At 36.3% G+C, this 16,994-nt stretch overlaps 1 long non-coding RNA gene across 1 annotated transcript; it reads right to left on the bottom strand.

Moving 5' to 3' along the window:
• Positions 1-3,763: 3,763 nt before the first annotated feature.
• On the bottom strand, positions 3,764-16,284 carry LOC117333200. Its single transcript, XR_004533846.1, has 3 exons — positions 16,250-16,284; positions 7,870-7,872; positions 3,764-3,941 (listed from the first exon to the last, which is right to left on the bottom strand). It is a non-coding gene; the product is annotated as an uncharacterized LOC117333200 (long non-coding RNA).
• Positions 16,285-16,994: the final 710 nt, after the last annotated feature.

The raw sequence follows: 16,994 nt of genomic DNA, 5'->3' as shown, positions 1-16,994 counted from the left end.
CCAGTCATTGGTGGGCATTTTGTGATAATGTGAAAGTGAGGTTACGAGAGTTGCCGGTGTCACGTGATGGACTTACAAACCAAATGTCATTAAAATCAGACAATATCCTTATTTGGACCAATGAGAGACCAGAAAATAACAACCATTTTGTTAAAATGTGAAAATCAGCTACGAAAGTGACTGAAAAATCAGACAATATCTTAATTAGGAACAATCAAAAGCCAGGAAATGATGGCCACTTTGTTTAAAAAAAGTTAAAGTGAGGTTACGAAAGTAACCGATGTCCCATGATGTACCTACATACCAAATTTCATTGCAATCATACAAAATCTAAATGGACCAATTTCCTCAAGATATAGGGATTAACTTGTTCAGATGTAAATCTTCATGATTTTATGGGAATTAACTCACCCCAATTTCAATCTTCGAGGAAAAGGTTAATAATTCATGCTTGCGTGAGGAAAATCCCATTTCTTTTTATTGCCCAGTGGAACCAAAATACAAAAAGAGAAGGAAAATGCTTTGGATTTTTACTTAAGCTATTTCAATAAAATGGCATTTCGAGAATTTCCCTGTTGTTCAAAGTCATGATCAGTGTCTGTGTTAGTGGTCCATGTCAAGCAAATTAGGAAATGTCTATAATATATTTTTTTATTTGAAAATTTTGCAACTTCTTATAAGTAGTCTTTGGAATCGATATAAAGTTCTTGATCGATCGATCATCATCATTTCTTAAACAATCAACGATCAATTATTGATCGTTCATGAGTAGAAAAGGAAATATCAATAATTGCTACATTATTATTTATAATTCATTTTAAAAGTAAACATCATGACCAGATGAGCAAGTTATCTCCCTTTATCTTTCCCTGGTGAAATATAGGTAATTAGCAGGTTTTAAATTGTTTTAAGTCAATCTGAACAATACTTTATGCAAATGAAGCTTAATCAAGCATAATAAATCATGTTTTTCTTTTTAATAACTTTTTTCAACCCTTTTATTAGATAGCAGTTTGCCCGGTTTCTGAAAAATAACTGGCATCTCTTAGTTTGAGGCTGGTTCTCATTGTAGTAGTTGGTGACTACATAACTGAACAACATGCAGGTGGGCTGTCGTATGCCGGCATCCAGAACACAACCACGACAGCACTGAAAAATGACGATTTTGGCATGTTTGACCCAAAATATCTCATAAATACAAATTTCCACAGGAATACCAGATACATCAAGACCTAGATGGAGCCGAGTTTTACAATGGTTCAAAACACCATCAAAATTGTATGTGTCAGTTTTACCGTCCTCAAAGAGCCATTATATCCGGCAAAAACGGTGTATTCTCTCGTACCTTCATTTCGTTCCGTAAGGAACGATAACGAGTTATCGCCCCTTACTACACTCCATTCTTTACAAGTTTAAATAAAATTAAAAATACATTTTAAAATACATTTAAAAAATTATAAATAAATTCAAATAAATCTGGATTTAACACTGCCGTCGACTTATGTACATTTAACACTGGCGTTGACTGGTGTGAATTTAAAATTTATAGATACATTTAAAATAAATAAATAAAAAAAAAATATAAATTAATTCAAAGAAATCTGGATTTAACACTGGGTTGACTGGTGTGCATTTAACACTGGTGTTGACCCGTGTCCATTTAATACTGGCGTTGACCGGTGTCCATTTAATACTGGTGTTGACCAGTGTCCATTATCATAATACTGGCGTTGACCAGTGTCCGTTTAACACTGGTGTTGACCAGTGTCCATTTAATACTGGCGTTGACCAATGTCCGTTTAACACTGGCGTTGACCAGTGTCCATTTAACATTGGCGTTGACCGGTGTCCATTAAATACTATAGTTATTACAGTGTGCATTTCCATGTTGTGTGACGTCACAGTGAAACAGGGTGTCCCCACCCGCAGTAGGGGTTCGACTCCCGTCGACGGATGTTTTTTAAATATATTTTTATTGTCTATTTCATTGCTTTGTTTATTCTACATTTCTTGAATATAAAATACAGTAAGAAACGAATAAAATATGTATTTAAATTCATTAATGAAACTCAATGACAGAATTAAACCATAAAATTGAATAAATTTGACTGACAATTAAATCAAATAGCCTTTAACATGGAAAACACTATAAAACCTTTCGTGCTTTGATTCCCACCAGGAGTCGAACCTGGGTTTCCTGCAACACAGTAGCAAGTGTGAAACCCCTTCACTATAGGAATGTGTATAGCACTACTTGATTTCAGACTGATTTTGTTGAATTTCTTAATACGGCATTTCGAAATATTTCCCCTCTGCTTTTACAAGGGCTTGGGACCTTCTAGCATTATGCTAGGCAGCATTACAAATATTTCTATAACTTTCCATTTAATACTGGCGTTGACCGGTGTCCATTTAACATTGGCGTTGACCAGTGTCCATTTAGTATTGGCTTTAACCAGTGTGCATTTTACACTGAAGTAGACATACCAGTGTCAAATGGACACCGGTCAACGCCAGTGTTAAATGGACACTGGTCAACGCCAGTGTTAAATGAACACTGGTCAACGCCAGTGTTATATGAATACTGGTCAACACCAGTGTTAAATACAATTTCCGCTATCGTCCCTTACTGCACTTAAGCTGGTTCCGGATTTCAAATTTTTAGATTTTCCGAAAATGTGTTAGTGCGTTGGATTCTGGGTGTAAAAAGGCGGGAATTCTTCCCCAGTGCAGTGTAAATGTCTGGCTTACTGTCTTTCGATTATACGTACCCGTGTGCCCTTAGCGGAAACTGTTGCATCACGGACACGACAGAAAAATGAACTTAATGCACCATATATGTCAAAACAAGATTAATCCTGTCTTTGGGAAGGAGATATTTGTGAAAAATATGTAAAAAAAAAAAAAAAAAAAAAAATGTGCCGAGAATTGTGTCGTTTGTATTTTCTCTGATATTGTAAAATTGTAAGAAATATTGGCAGTGACAGCAAAATACAACCAGCTCACCGAGCGCTACAAGTTCAATCAGACAAGCAGAACAGACGTAGTAACGTCACTCGTGACGTACGTCCGTACATGTAATAGACTCTCCGAAATGTGTGACCTCGCGGTACATAGTACCTATGTTTAAAACCCTATTGTGACCGTTCTCTGATAGATATAGAAAAACTAAAGATACTGTTTTCTTCGGAATTACATGTACTTGTGATGTGCGGAGTTTCAATAAGATGGCCTTATGCGTTAATTCTTTAGGCCGAGTTGTGCAGAAACCAGCAGTCAAAGTGTCGATTTTGGCGTGTTTGTACCCAAAATATCTCACTAACTAGATTATTCCCAGATGTAGATCACACCGAGTTTTGTAAGTGTGGGAAGTTTTATCAAAATGTATAGAGTTGCTTTTCAGTTACCTCCGGCAAAGTGGTCTGAATTAGCCGCATGTACATTACGTTCCGTCCTTCAATACACTACATTCCACACATACTTTGTTACGTCAGTCGTGACGTAACATCCGCCACCTCTCGATAAAATACGACCCTTTTTCAAAACCCTATTGTGGCCGTTCTATGAAAGATATAGAAAAACTAAAGATACGCTTTTCTTCAGAACTGTCTCTTCTTGTTATGTTTGGAGTTTCAGATTTTTGGATTGAAACGCTGATTTTTAAGGACCGGTTAAACAGAAGCTACCGGTCAAAATGACGATTTTGGCATGTTTGACCCAAAATATCTCATAAATAACAATTTCCACAGGGATACCACACACATCCAGACCTAGATCGAGTCGAGTTTTACAATGGTTCAAAAAACCATAGAGATTGTATGTGCCATTTTTTCCACCCTCAAATCGCTACAATAGCCGGCAAAATGGGTGAATTAGCCCATACTTTCATTTCGCTCCGCAAGGAACGATAACTGAGTTATCGCCCCTTACTACACTCCATTCTTTACAAGTTTACTAGTGGGGTGACACCTGAAGGATGTCACAGAAAGAATGAAGCGTAGTAAGGGGCGATAACTCTGATTCAGAGTGGTTTTCATCAAAACCACTTAATATATAAATTTCGACCAATAAGAAGACTCTTGTGTTGGTCCCAATGCAACCAAATCCATCAAGTTGAAATTTGCAGTCGCCTAATACACCAACATATCAAATTTTATAAAAATCAGACAATATCTTAAATTGGACCATGTACCTTACCAAATTTTATTGAACACAGACAGTACCTAAAATTGCAACAATCAGAGGTCAGTAAATGTCATTTTGTAAAAAATGTTAGTGAGGTGACAAGAGTAAAGAGTGTACCATTTTGTACCGGTATCCTTTTCAAATTTCATCAAAATCCGACTATCTAACTTTGGGCCAATCACAGGCCAGTTAAAGGTGGCCATTTTCTTTAAATGTGAATTTGAGGTTACAAGAGTGACCACTGTCCATAGATGTGCTTACATACCAAATTTCATCAAAGTCAGACAATATTTAAATTAAGACCAATAAGAGGCCGGAAAATGGCGACCATTTTAGTAAAATGTGAAATGATGTTGCGAGAGGGACCGTTGTTCCATGATGTAGCTACATATCAAATGTTGTTGAAATTGGACAATATCTTTATTTGGACCAATCAGAGGCCAAGAAATGGCGACCATTTTGTTAAAATGTGAAATGATGTTGCGGAAGGGACCGGTGTCCCATAATGTAGCTAAATATCAAATGTCTTTAAAATCGGACAATATCTAAATTTAGACCAATCAGAGGCCAGAAAATGGTGGCCGTTTTGTTAAAAAAGTTAATGTGAGGTTACAAGAGTAACTGGTGTCCCATGAAGTACCTACATACCAAATTTCATTGCAATCGAACAATATCTAAATTTGGACCTATTTCCTCGAAAAATGGGAATTCACTCAATCACTTGTAAATCTTCAGGATTTGATGGGAATTTGCTCACCCCAATATTTTAATCTTGGAGGAAAAGGGGAATAATTCACACTTGTATGAGGAAAATCCTTTTTTTTTTTTGTATTCCCCAGTGGATTACAAAGGAGAGAAGGAAAATTGTTTGTTTTTTTTTGCTTTAGCCATTTACTCAGAACAATATTTCGATACATCATCCATAGAATTCAAAGTCAGTATTAGTGTCTATTACAATAGTTCATGTCGAGCAAATAGGGAAATGGTTAGGTATTACAATTTTTTTTTGCTGATTTGAAAATTTTACAACTAATGTTTGGAATCACTATAAATATAAAGGTCATGATCGATCGTCATAATTTCTTAAACTATCTATGATCATTTATTGATCGATCATGAATAGAAAGATATATCTACAAGAGGCCCAATGGGCCTGTATCGATCACCTGGCTCTACAGCAACTTTGAAATTGATTGAGGTTATTTCTACAGATACTATGCTGAATACCTCTTTATTCAAATATCATAGTAAGCTAGGTTTATTCATATTAATAAATTTTCTAGTCCTTCATTTCAGCATTCTTTTGGCCTAATATCAGGTGTTGGAGGCTCTTGGCTATCACAAAATTATTGTTTACAGATTTAAGCCGGTTTCACCCATGTGAGTGTAGGTCAAGGTCATTCATTTGATTCAACTTGGTAGCCCTTCACCCCAGCATGCTACAAGCTTAACATCAAGCCCCTGGGCCTCTTGGTTATTAAGAAGAAGTCATTTGAAGATTATAGCCTATTTGACCCATGTGACCTTGAATGAGAGTTCAAGGTCATTTATTTGAACAAACTTTGTAGCCCATCATCCCAGCATGCTACAGGCCCAATATCAAGTCCCTGGGCCTCTTGGTTAGTGAGAAGTTGTTTGAAGATTATAGCCTATTTGACCAATGTGACCTTGAATGAAGGTCAAGGTCATTTATTTTAACAAACTTTGTAGCCCTTCACCCCAGCATGCTACAGGCCCAATATCAACTCCCTGGGCCTCTTGGTTATTGAGAAGAAGTTGTTTAAATGAACAAGAGATCCCAGAGGGATCTTGGCGCCCACCATTGAATGATCTTCATAGGTTCCATGTCAGATTGATCTTTTCTCTACTTTTCCCTTACTGTAAGTCATACTAATCTGTAAATTCATTATCAACCCTCTAGTACTTTTCAAACCAGGGGAACCTATATATAAAATTTAAGATTTAGCGATAATGGCTGCCTGTCGGCCATGTTGTTTTCCGATTGGTCCCAAAATGCAATACCAGGGACCAAGGGGAACCTACAAATGAAATTTCAGAAAGATCCCTTCATTACTTTCTGAGAAATAGCGATAACAAATTTCAATTGTCAAAATTCAAGATGGCTGCCTGTCGGCCATGTTTTTTTCCGATCTGTCCCAAAATGCAATATGCAAAATAAGAAACCAAGAGGAACCGACAAATGAAATTTGAAAAAAATCCTTTCAGTATTTTCTAAGAAATAGCGATAACAAACTTCAATTGCCAAATCCAAGATGGCTGCCTGTCGGCCATGTTGTTTTCCTATTGGTCCCAGGATGCAATAGGAATAACTACAGTCCAAGGGGAGCCTACAAAAAAATTGGAGAAGGATCCCTTCAGTACTTTCGGAGGAATAGCAATAATAAACTTCAATTGTCAAAATCCAAGATGGCTGCCTGTCGGCCATGTTGTGTTCCAATTGGTCTCAAAATGATATATGCATAACTAGGCACCAAGAGGAACCTACATATGAGATTTGAGAAAGATCCCTTCAGTGCTTTCTAAGAAATAGCGATAACAATCTTCAATTGTCAAAATCCAAGATGGCTGCCTGTCGGCCATGTTGTTTTCTGATTGTTCTCAAAATGCAATATACATAACTAGGCACAGAGAGGAACCGACTTATGAAATTTCAGAAAGATCCCTTCATGGCTTTCTGATAAATAGCGATAACAAGAATTGTTTACGGACAGAGGGACGGACGGACCACGGACCACGGACGCAGGGCGATGATGTGATGATGGTGGGCTTAAAAATTGACGCGGGATGGACAGATGGCCAGCCAGTTGAATGGTCGGATGACGGACGCCGCACCACGGCATAAGCTAGCTCACTTGCCCTTCGGGCCACGTGGGCTAACAATAACCATTCGAATTTGATGAAATACAGTGGAACTTTGTTAACTCGAAGTCGACGGGACCACGAATAAACTTCCGAGTTATCCGAGTGTTCGAATTAAGCAAGTTATCATTTTTGGTGAAAAGTTTGGTTAATATTTGTCAACATTATATGATCATTATACCTCCGCTCTGTCGCTCATCAGTTTAGTGTGAAGACGTATCAATACATGTAAATATATATGTAATGTTTCATTCTGTCACTTGTAGTTTGGTGTAGTTTTGCCGATATAGAGTCGCGGTAAAGTTTCTTTCACTTGGTCACTTCAATAACGATCTGATGTGCAAGTCATGTTTGAAAAGGAACAATTTATTCATGTCAAATCAAATAACCGCTTAAGTTTAACACAGATTTTATGTAAAACGTAACAGAACCATTACCTTTTATTGGACATATAAAATACTGTTTGATAGGCCTACTTACGTTATTGATAACCACGCCATTTCCATGTGTATTAGCACCGGAAGTTGGGCTGCGCATGTGCGTATAAAATGTTACTGTTACTAAGTTGGCATGTTATCCGATTCAATAGACAGCGCTGACCGTTACAGTCGTACTCTGAACACATCGGCAGTAATTACGCTATTGTTTCAGCGGTTTAAAGATTTAATAGGCACCGGTGACTGTTTCATTTCTACACCTGTAAAAACATCAGCCGAGTAGATCTTCCGGTGTGTCAGAGATTAGTTCCGCTTGAACGAGCGGGTAGATGAGTTGTTGACTCTCGTGTGTACTAATATCGGCGACCGCCTTAGGAAATAACTTGATGTAAGTAAAGCAGTACTTTTTATCACCAAGAGTTGTTGTTATAAGATTCCACCGACAATTTCTTTAATAAATTTATGAAACACTTATAATAGCATGTAGGTTTGTAGTGCCGATATATTCAGTATTACAAACGGAATTTAGCTGCTACAAAATGTCAGCGTTTACCACCGATCGCTGTTGGACAGGAAAATTATACTTCGAGTTATTCGATCATTTCAAATAGGATTTTTATTGTTGGAACCAAATTTTCACTTCGTATTATCCGAGTTTTTCGAGTTTTCCGAGTTTTCTTTACTAAGGTAAAGAGAGAATTTGGCCGGGACTGACAATGTACTTCGAGTTAAGCGGGGTATTCGAGTTTTCCGAGTTCGAGTTAACGAAGTACAGTACTGTATGTACATAAAAAACATCAATTATTAATTATAAAAAAGTTAGCACAATTCGTTGATCAATAGTCTGAGTATGCAATTTTTGTGACATATACGATAAAATGGCTTCCAATGTGAATCGACTGTGGTTGAAAACTATAACAGCTTCCGCAATGAAGAGAATAATAGGAAAATGGGTCAAACACAATCCTAGAATTAAACTGGGGAAGCAGTATAATAGATTGGAACTGTTCAAACAGCAGTAATAGGAATGCTACGCTGCTGCTCGTATTCTGCTTGATTGCTGGAAAGTAGGTCATGACAATCTCGGTAATATTTACACAAACTCGGTAATAGTTACACAAACTCAGTAATATTTACACAAAGTTGGTAAAAGTTACACAAACTCAGTAATATTTATACAGTCTGTACCAGTACAAAGCTACTGTCACTATACTATATGTACAGTGTTTACACTTATTTGCACATAAATATGTGTGCCAGAATATATACAGAACATGTAATTTAACATTTCAAAACACTGTATAATATTGTTATCCAACTAGCCCAGATGGAATATTTGTGTTGCCTCGATTTCAAAACAGTCACATGATGATTTAAAAATAATTTCCACGCTAAATTTAGAGGGTCCGAATAACCAACTAAATTGAGTGGTCAAGCAAGACATAGGGATCGACTGTGAACATTGGGACAGCACAGAAATATAACTGGAAAGGAACAAAACACATACATTCAATGAAAATAGCAACGTTTATACTGTGATGTACCTTTAATATCATGCCCAGATAAGCCATCCCAGATGACAAATTAGGAAATCAGCAAGTTTTAAAATATTTCAAGTGAATTTCAGCAATAATTTATGTAAATAAAGATTTAACCAAGTATAATAAATCATGTTATTCTTTTTAAATGATTTTTTTCAATCTCTTGTTATGTTTCAGTGTACATCAGTTTGGTCGGTTTCTGAAAATTAAGTGGCATCTCATACTCTGTCACATGCCATTGTCTATATTTGTGTATAGTTATATATGTGTTTTGAATTACTCACTCTTTTCTTAATCTTAGTTTGTGAGTACAAAGGTAAGTTACGCATGCATGAGCAAGTGAGAACAGAGGACATGCAGGTAAATGGTAAACAAACCTTACATTGGAGCGCGAGGGATAAATATATGTTCAAAGCGCAAACTACAGCTTGCTGTAAGTTAAACTATCCATTATAACTATATATCTATGAGGTATTCAGGGGCCGCGGTGGCCGAGTGGTTAAGGTGTCCCAACACTTTAACACTAGCCCTCCACCTCTGGGTTGCGAGTTCGAAACCTACGTGGGGCAGTTGCCAGGTACCGACAGTAGGCCGGTGGTTTTTCTCCGGGTACTCCGGCTTTCCTCCACCTTCAAAACCTGGCACGTCCTTAAATGACCCTGGCTGTTAATAGGACGTTAAACAAAAACAAACCAAACAAACCAAAGTATATTTGGTTAGACAATTTTCATTGTTTAAATGCAGTATTTAGGTGTATTTCACCCGGTGATGTATGCGTACTCGGTACGGTGCGTGCACGGACTGTGTATATACATCATGTATATTGGTGTGTATGGGGCCAGGTTTTGTGTACAATATTGTTATATATAAGTCCTACCGTATGTCAACCTACCATACGTACATGCATATATAGGCGTATGTTATTCCAACTATGGGCAAGCGTCGTAAAGACAGGAGACCATAATAAAGATGGTCCCAGGCAGTACAAAGCTCCATCGGTGTCCTTTTGAAATAAACCAGTATGTTACTGGAAGTGACTGGTCTGTGTGACCCATACCTGATTATGTACATAATGTCTGGTCCGTGTGACCTACCTGCTACTTGCTGGTCTGTATGACCTACATGCTACTGATTGTGACTGGTCTGTGTGACCTGCATGCTACTGATTGTGACTGGTCTGTGTAACCTACATGTTACTGATAGTGCCTGCTCTGTGTGACCTACATGATACTGATTGTGACTGGTCTGTGTAACCTACATGTTACTGATTGTGACTGGTCTGTGTGACCTACATGTTACTGATTGTGACTGGTCTGTGTGACCTACATGTTACTGATTGTGACTGGTCTGTGTGACCTGCATGCTACAGATTGTGACTGGTCTGTGTGACCTACATATGCATGTTACTGATTGTGACTGGTCTGTGTGACCTACATGTTACTGATTGTGACTGGTCTGTGTGACCTACATGTTACTGATTGTGACTGGTATGTGTGACCTATAATGTACATGCTACTGATTGTGACTGGTCTGTGTGATCTACATAAACCCATATTGACTCATGTATTGGATTCGCCAGAGAAGGCCCGTTCGAAAGACTGAATTTACTATTTCAATAACTGTAAATAAGCATTTGTATAAATTATTCATAATACCTAGGTTATTGAGATATATAGAGAGAGGGAGAGAGAACCAGTTGAATGTGAGAGTGACCATTTATTGTGTAATTATTGTTGTAAATAAATTGTGTATATTGTTTCTCAGTATTTAACCTTATGTATTAGGGAAGTGAGCAATCCTGTTCGGTTCTCGTTACACTTACATATATTAAATGTAAATAGATGTAAATATTTGCCTATGGCGGTGTGGACCTAAAAATAGAATTATATAAACTATTTACACTAGTCCCTGTGTTTCTGTATTTAAAATGTACGCAGATGACACCTCAAAGAAGACTATTTGCAGAATTGTTACCATTAAATCCTGGTCATTGTTTGAATTTGTCAAATATTTTTCAATAATACCTTTATAGCAATAAGTTGAAATAAGTTTAAATTCAAAAGATAAAAAAATAATCAACTGAACATAATTTTACATGGTTACCCACCCCAAATTAAATCGAATTTAACTTTGTGCGACACAATTAATACACAATAGTTCAAAAACTTTTAATATAAATTTGTCAGAATTGGTTTCTTGCCCATTTTATTTCTTTGGTATATATGTAAGCGAAAGATTAAAATATGTTGGTATGGTATTAAAGCCAAGATATTTCAAAATTTACTTATTGCTACCTGTGTGCAGATGACATTTTGAAGACAAACTATTTTGTAAGATAGTGATTATAAAATATTGGTAATTCTTTAATTTTGTCAAGGAGTTTTCTATAATGCCTTTTGTAATAATTGAAAATGATTTAAATTCAAAAGATAAAAAAAAAATACAACATGACTCAACATCTTAACTTAGTTAATTTAACTAAATGTGACAAATCAATTAATTGACATAATTTTAGTTTTCTTTGGCACATGGTTTTCTTTGGCACATGAAAGCAAAAGGTTGAAATATGATGATATGGAATTTGTAATAAAGTGACTCACAGATATTTGAAATTAACTATAATACGAAATTCCAAAGAAGACTATTTTGTAAAATTGTGATAACTAAAACCTGCTAACTCTTTGATTTTGTCAAATAATTTTCGATCTTGTACCTTTTGGAATAAGTAGAAATTAATATAATATATGACATCTTTCTGCACCCAAAGTAACTGAATTAAACTTGACAAATTTTAGCATGGTGTACATGTGTTAACCTGGTGTACATCTGTTAACTCTGGTGTACACCTGTTACCCTGGTGTATATATCAACACCTGTTACCCTGGTGGAGATATCAACACCTGTTAACCCTTGTGTACACCTGTTACCATGGTGTACACCTGTTACCATGGTGTACACCTGTTACCCTGGTGTAGATATCAACATAGGTTACCCTGGTGTACACCTGTTACCCTGGTGTAGATATCAACACCTGTTACCCTGGTGGAGATATCAACATATGTTACCCTGGTGTAGATATCAACATATGTTACCCTGGTGTACACCTGTTACCCTGGTGTACATATGTTACCCTGTTGTACATCTGTTACCCTTATACCTTTTGGAATAAGTAGAAATTAATATAATATATGACATCTTTCTGCACCCAAAGTAACTTAATTGAACTTGACAAATTTTAGCATGAATTGGTCAGAACTGCTTTCTTGCATATTATTTTCTTCGGTGCATGAAAATGAAAGGTTTAAGTACCGTATGTTGTATGGGACAGTATTTGAGGCCAATATATTTTTACTTCATTTATTCATTTATGCAATGATATAATTTGACCCTGTCCTAAGAGACATCTCAATAAATGGCAGGTCACTGAGGTCAGAGACTTTTACACTTTTGTATTTCAAAATTTAAAGCATTAATTTGAATGAGTTTTTACAAGAATTTATTTAAGATATATATCGGTGTTTCTTTTATACTCAGAACATTTTAAACATACAGTTATTACAGTCACAATATGTATATAAGTAGATATACGTCATTGTCTTTTTTATAAAAAAATCATGTTTATCAGTTTTGTTTGAAAAAAAAAAGAGAGAGATTTTGCCGATTGTTATGAGAGAACGGCTGCAGTTCAGTCCTACCAGTATTCATAAGTCAATTGAAATATACATGTTTCTTAGCAAATATATCAAAGTTGTAAATTTCACTTCAGGTAAAGTTGTTAATTGGAGAATTCACCTGTGACCCAATTTGGCAACTTGTAATTAACCCCTTGGGGTCAAATAGTGTCACTGACCATAGCTATAGGACAAAACAAAAGAACTTACATGCAGCACAAGTGTTAGTCAAAATTTGAAACGTCAAATTGACGAGCAACTCAAATTATTTTCTGCGTCAATGCACTGATTTAAGACATTGAAATTATTGTAAAATTATATTTGCAAATGAGCTACGAAAAGATAGTACTAAATCTATCTCTAGCCTACTGTACTACTGCTTAGCCTTACTGTTGTTTGTGTTAAAAGACAATTTACATTCCGATCATAAACACACATCCAATTATATCTTTTCTTAAAATATAGATAGATATAGAGGATCTGTCATGAGTTTCCCTTCATATTAGATTTATGATACGAGTTTTGAATTTTTTATTTTTGCGAGCCTCTGGCGAGCAAAAATAAAAAATTCTAAACGAGTATCATAAATCTAACATGAAGGGAAACGAATGACAGATTCTTTTTATCATATGACGTTTTCTTTCATCGTTCCCCATCAAAAACTGATTTTCTCTTTTGCCTTGAATCGTCACATCTCAACCAAATCACCCGAACCTTCGAAGTAGGTCAATTATACCGACGAGAGAAGAAATAGTTCTAACACAACTGACTCTTGAAAAGGATTCATTTTATTAAATACACGTCTCAAAACAAAATTTCAGCATTTTTTCATTTAATCTATAATAGATAAATTGTCCTTGGTGTTTGAAACAATGAGGAAAATATTTTAGTTTGAAAGTTCATGAGCGACTGTTTTTGATGTGACGAAGCCGTGACGTCACTTGGCGCGTTAATGGAGGCTTCGTTGTACAAATGTCTATTCGCTGTCGCTGTCGTACAGAACCATTGTACGGCGCCTTTTCACTGCTTTGTGTTTATCCTCGTCCTCGCGGGAGTTTATGGAGATGTGAAATGTTCCACCGTGAATATTCCCACTGAACATCGTGTTCAGACTGCCGTGAAAAGCGACTTTGGATGCCGATTTGTTGGCAGTGTTGTTTGTTTTGACATTACACGTGTTTGTCGACGACAGTGTCAGCATGTTATTCTGAGTAACCGTTGAAGGCAAGTTGTAACAAACTACATTGCCGTTTTTCTTGAGGATTTTATTAAATAATGTTATTATTTGTTTATTTGAAAAGAATCTAGACTAGATATGTCTCATCGGACAACGCAACCGCAATTTTCTATCGGAGTTGAAATATGTTACTAGGGGTCATAAAATAGATGTTTGCCAGGCCTAATTTAACATCTTATAGTATAAATATAATTAAAAAACTTAGGATGTTTACATCTTGGATTTTATCTTTGATTGTACAATATGTTATGTTAATAGACCAATTTGTCGTTCAGTTGATTTTTTTCAAAGTTTACAAGCACTAGTCGCCATTTTTACGAGTCGTAGTAAAAAGAAGTAGGTCGTTCCCACGCGTATGAATACAGTTCTCACGGAACCAGCCAATCAGCGTAGCGAAAGGTGTTATTACACTAGTGTCATAAAGAAAATTTATGTGATGGGTTTATGACACCGTATATAACGGTAGTCATATATGATAAATAATTATAATAAGTATATTTATAAAAAAAAAAGAAGATCCGCTGCCAGGAATTGAACCCCAGCCTCCACAGTGGGACACTTTGTCTCAACCTACTGAGTTAACCGGGGAATTATTCAATGGTATGATATTTTATTAATAAGAGGCTATTCAGTCTAACATTAGTTTTCTTTTCTTTCAAAATTCATCTTTATATTATATTTTCATAGCAAAATAAGTTTACAGAATAATGACGAACCTTACAGTGTTGCATATTTGTGCAAATTTGCCACGCTTAGATATCACAGTAGTCAAGTAATTTTACAAAACACCAACCGAAGGGGGGGGGGGGGGGGGGGGGGTAAAAAGCGCGTTGCGTGCTCATCTTTCAAAAGCGGCTAACAATTGAGAAATTAGTCTATTATTGAAAACAAACTGTTCAATATACTGTTAATGTGTACTGAAGTACATGTACAGTAGTCCCTGAAAGTGTGTGTCATCGTAAGCTAAAAATATGTCCGCGATATCAGAGACCTATATAGTATATAGGTCTCTGGCGATATGATTCCCGAAACGTTGCTAGATCTACAAACAAATATCAGCTGAACATCAATTATTTTAACGCTGGTCTGGGTTGACGATGCATTCTGATAGTAGAACAGCTATAACTTCCAATGTCACCTTTATAATGACAGAATATTAAAAAGTCCTGGTCCTGACGGTAAAATGTAATACAACTCACTTTGAATGCAGCTAAAGCCTGGAGTTGAAAGAGTAAGCGGCGTGAAGTCATGGCGTTATAGCATCCGGAACTCCTCGGAGAATCTACATTTCAGAGACAAAACCCGATGACTTCAGGATGGGCGTTTGTAAACGTCATCAAAACATTCGATCGTCTGCTATTTATAGCTAAATATCCCTGTCAAGTGGAAAAATACTGAGAAGGTCGAAAAATTAGGCCATTTTCAAAACAATCTTGTGACCGTTCTGTAAAAGATATCGAAAAATCGAAACAGACTGTTTTCTTCAGGAAACATTTATCTATAAGCTTATACATGTGCATTGCATTTGTTTCTGGATTTTTTTTTTCGAATTTTGAGGGCGGTCTAAACAGAACCTCTTAGTCAAAATGACCATTTTGGCATGTTTGACCCAAAATATCTCATCAATACGTATTTCCACAGGGATACCAGATATATCCAGACCTAGATGGAGCCGAGTTTTACAATGGTTCAAAAGCCCATCAAAATTGTATGTGCCAGTTTTACCGTCCTCAAAGAGCCATTATATCCGGCAAAAACGGTGTATTCTCTCGTACCTTCATTTCGTTCCGTAAGGAACGATAACAGAGTTATCGCCCCTTACTACACTCCATTCTTTAAATAAAATTAAAATAATTTTAAAATACATTTAAAAAATTATAAATAAATTCAAATAAATCTGGATTTAACACTGTCGTCGACTTATGTACATTTAACACTGGCGTTGACTGGTGTGAATTTAAAATTTATAAATACATTTAAAATAAATAAATAAAAAAAAAAATATAAATCAATTCAAAGAAATCTGGATTTAACACTGGGTTTGACTGGTGTGCATTTAACACTGGTGTTGACTGGTGTCCACTTAATACTGGCGTTGACCGGTGTCCATTTAATACTGGCGTTGACCAGTGTCCATTATCATAATACTGGCGTTGACCAGTGTCCGTTTAACACTGGCGTTGACCAATGTCCCTTTAACACTGGCGTTGACCAGTGTCCATTTAACATTGGCGTTGACCGATGTCCATTAAATACTATAGTTATTTCAGTGTGCATTTCCATGTTGTGTGACGTCACAGTGAAACAGGGTGTCCCCACCTGCAGTAGGGGTTCGACTCCCGTCGACGGATGTTTTTTTAAATAGATTTTTATTGTCTATTTCATTGCTTTGTTTATTCTACATTTCTTGAATATAAAATATAGTAAGAAACGAATAAAATATGTATTTAAATTCATTAATGAAACTCAATGACAGAATTAAACCATAAAATTGAATAAATTTGACTGACAATTAAATCAAATGGCCTTTAACATAGAAAACACTATAAAACCTTTCGTGCTTTGATTCCCACCAGGAGTCGAACCTGGGTCTCCTGCAACACAGTAGCAAGTGTGAAACCCCTTCACTATAGGAATGTGTATAGCACTACTTGATTTCAGACTGATTTTGTTGAATTTCTTAATACGGCATTTCGAAATATTTCCCCTCTGCTTTTACAAGGGCTTGGGACCTTCTAGCATTATGCTAGGCAGCATTACAAATATTTCTATAACTTTCCATTTAATACTTGCGTTGACCGGTGTCCATTTAACATTGGCGTTGACCAGTGTTCATTTAGTACTGGCGTTAACCAGTGTGCATTTTACACTGATGTAGACATACCAGTGTCAAATGGACACCGGTCAACGCCAGTGTTAAATGGACACTGGTCAACGCCAGTGTTAAATGAACACTGGTCAACGCCAGTGTTAAATGAATACTGGTCAACACCAGTGTTAAATACAATTTCCGCTATCGTCCCTTACTGCACTTAAGCTGGTT

The sequence above is a fragment of the Pecten maximus genome, chromosome 8 (genome assembly GCF_902652985.1).
Source record: "Pecten maximus chromosome 8, xPecMax1.1, whole genome shotgun sequence".
Lineage (NCBI taxonomy): Eukaryota > Metazoa > Mollusca > Bivalvia > Pectinida > Pectinidae > Pecten > Pecten maximus.
Note: the sequence above shows the minus strand (reverse complement) of the source record. Positions and strands in the feature narration are given on the sequence as shown.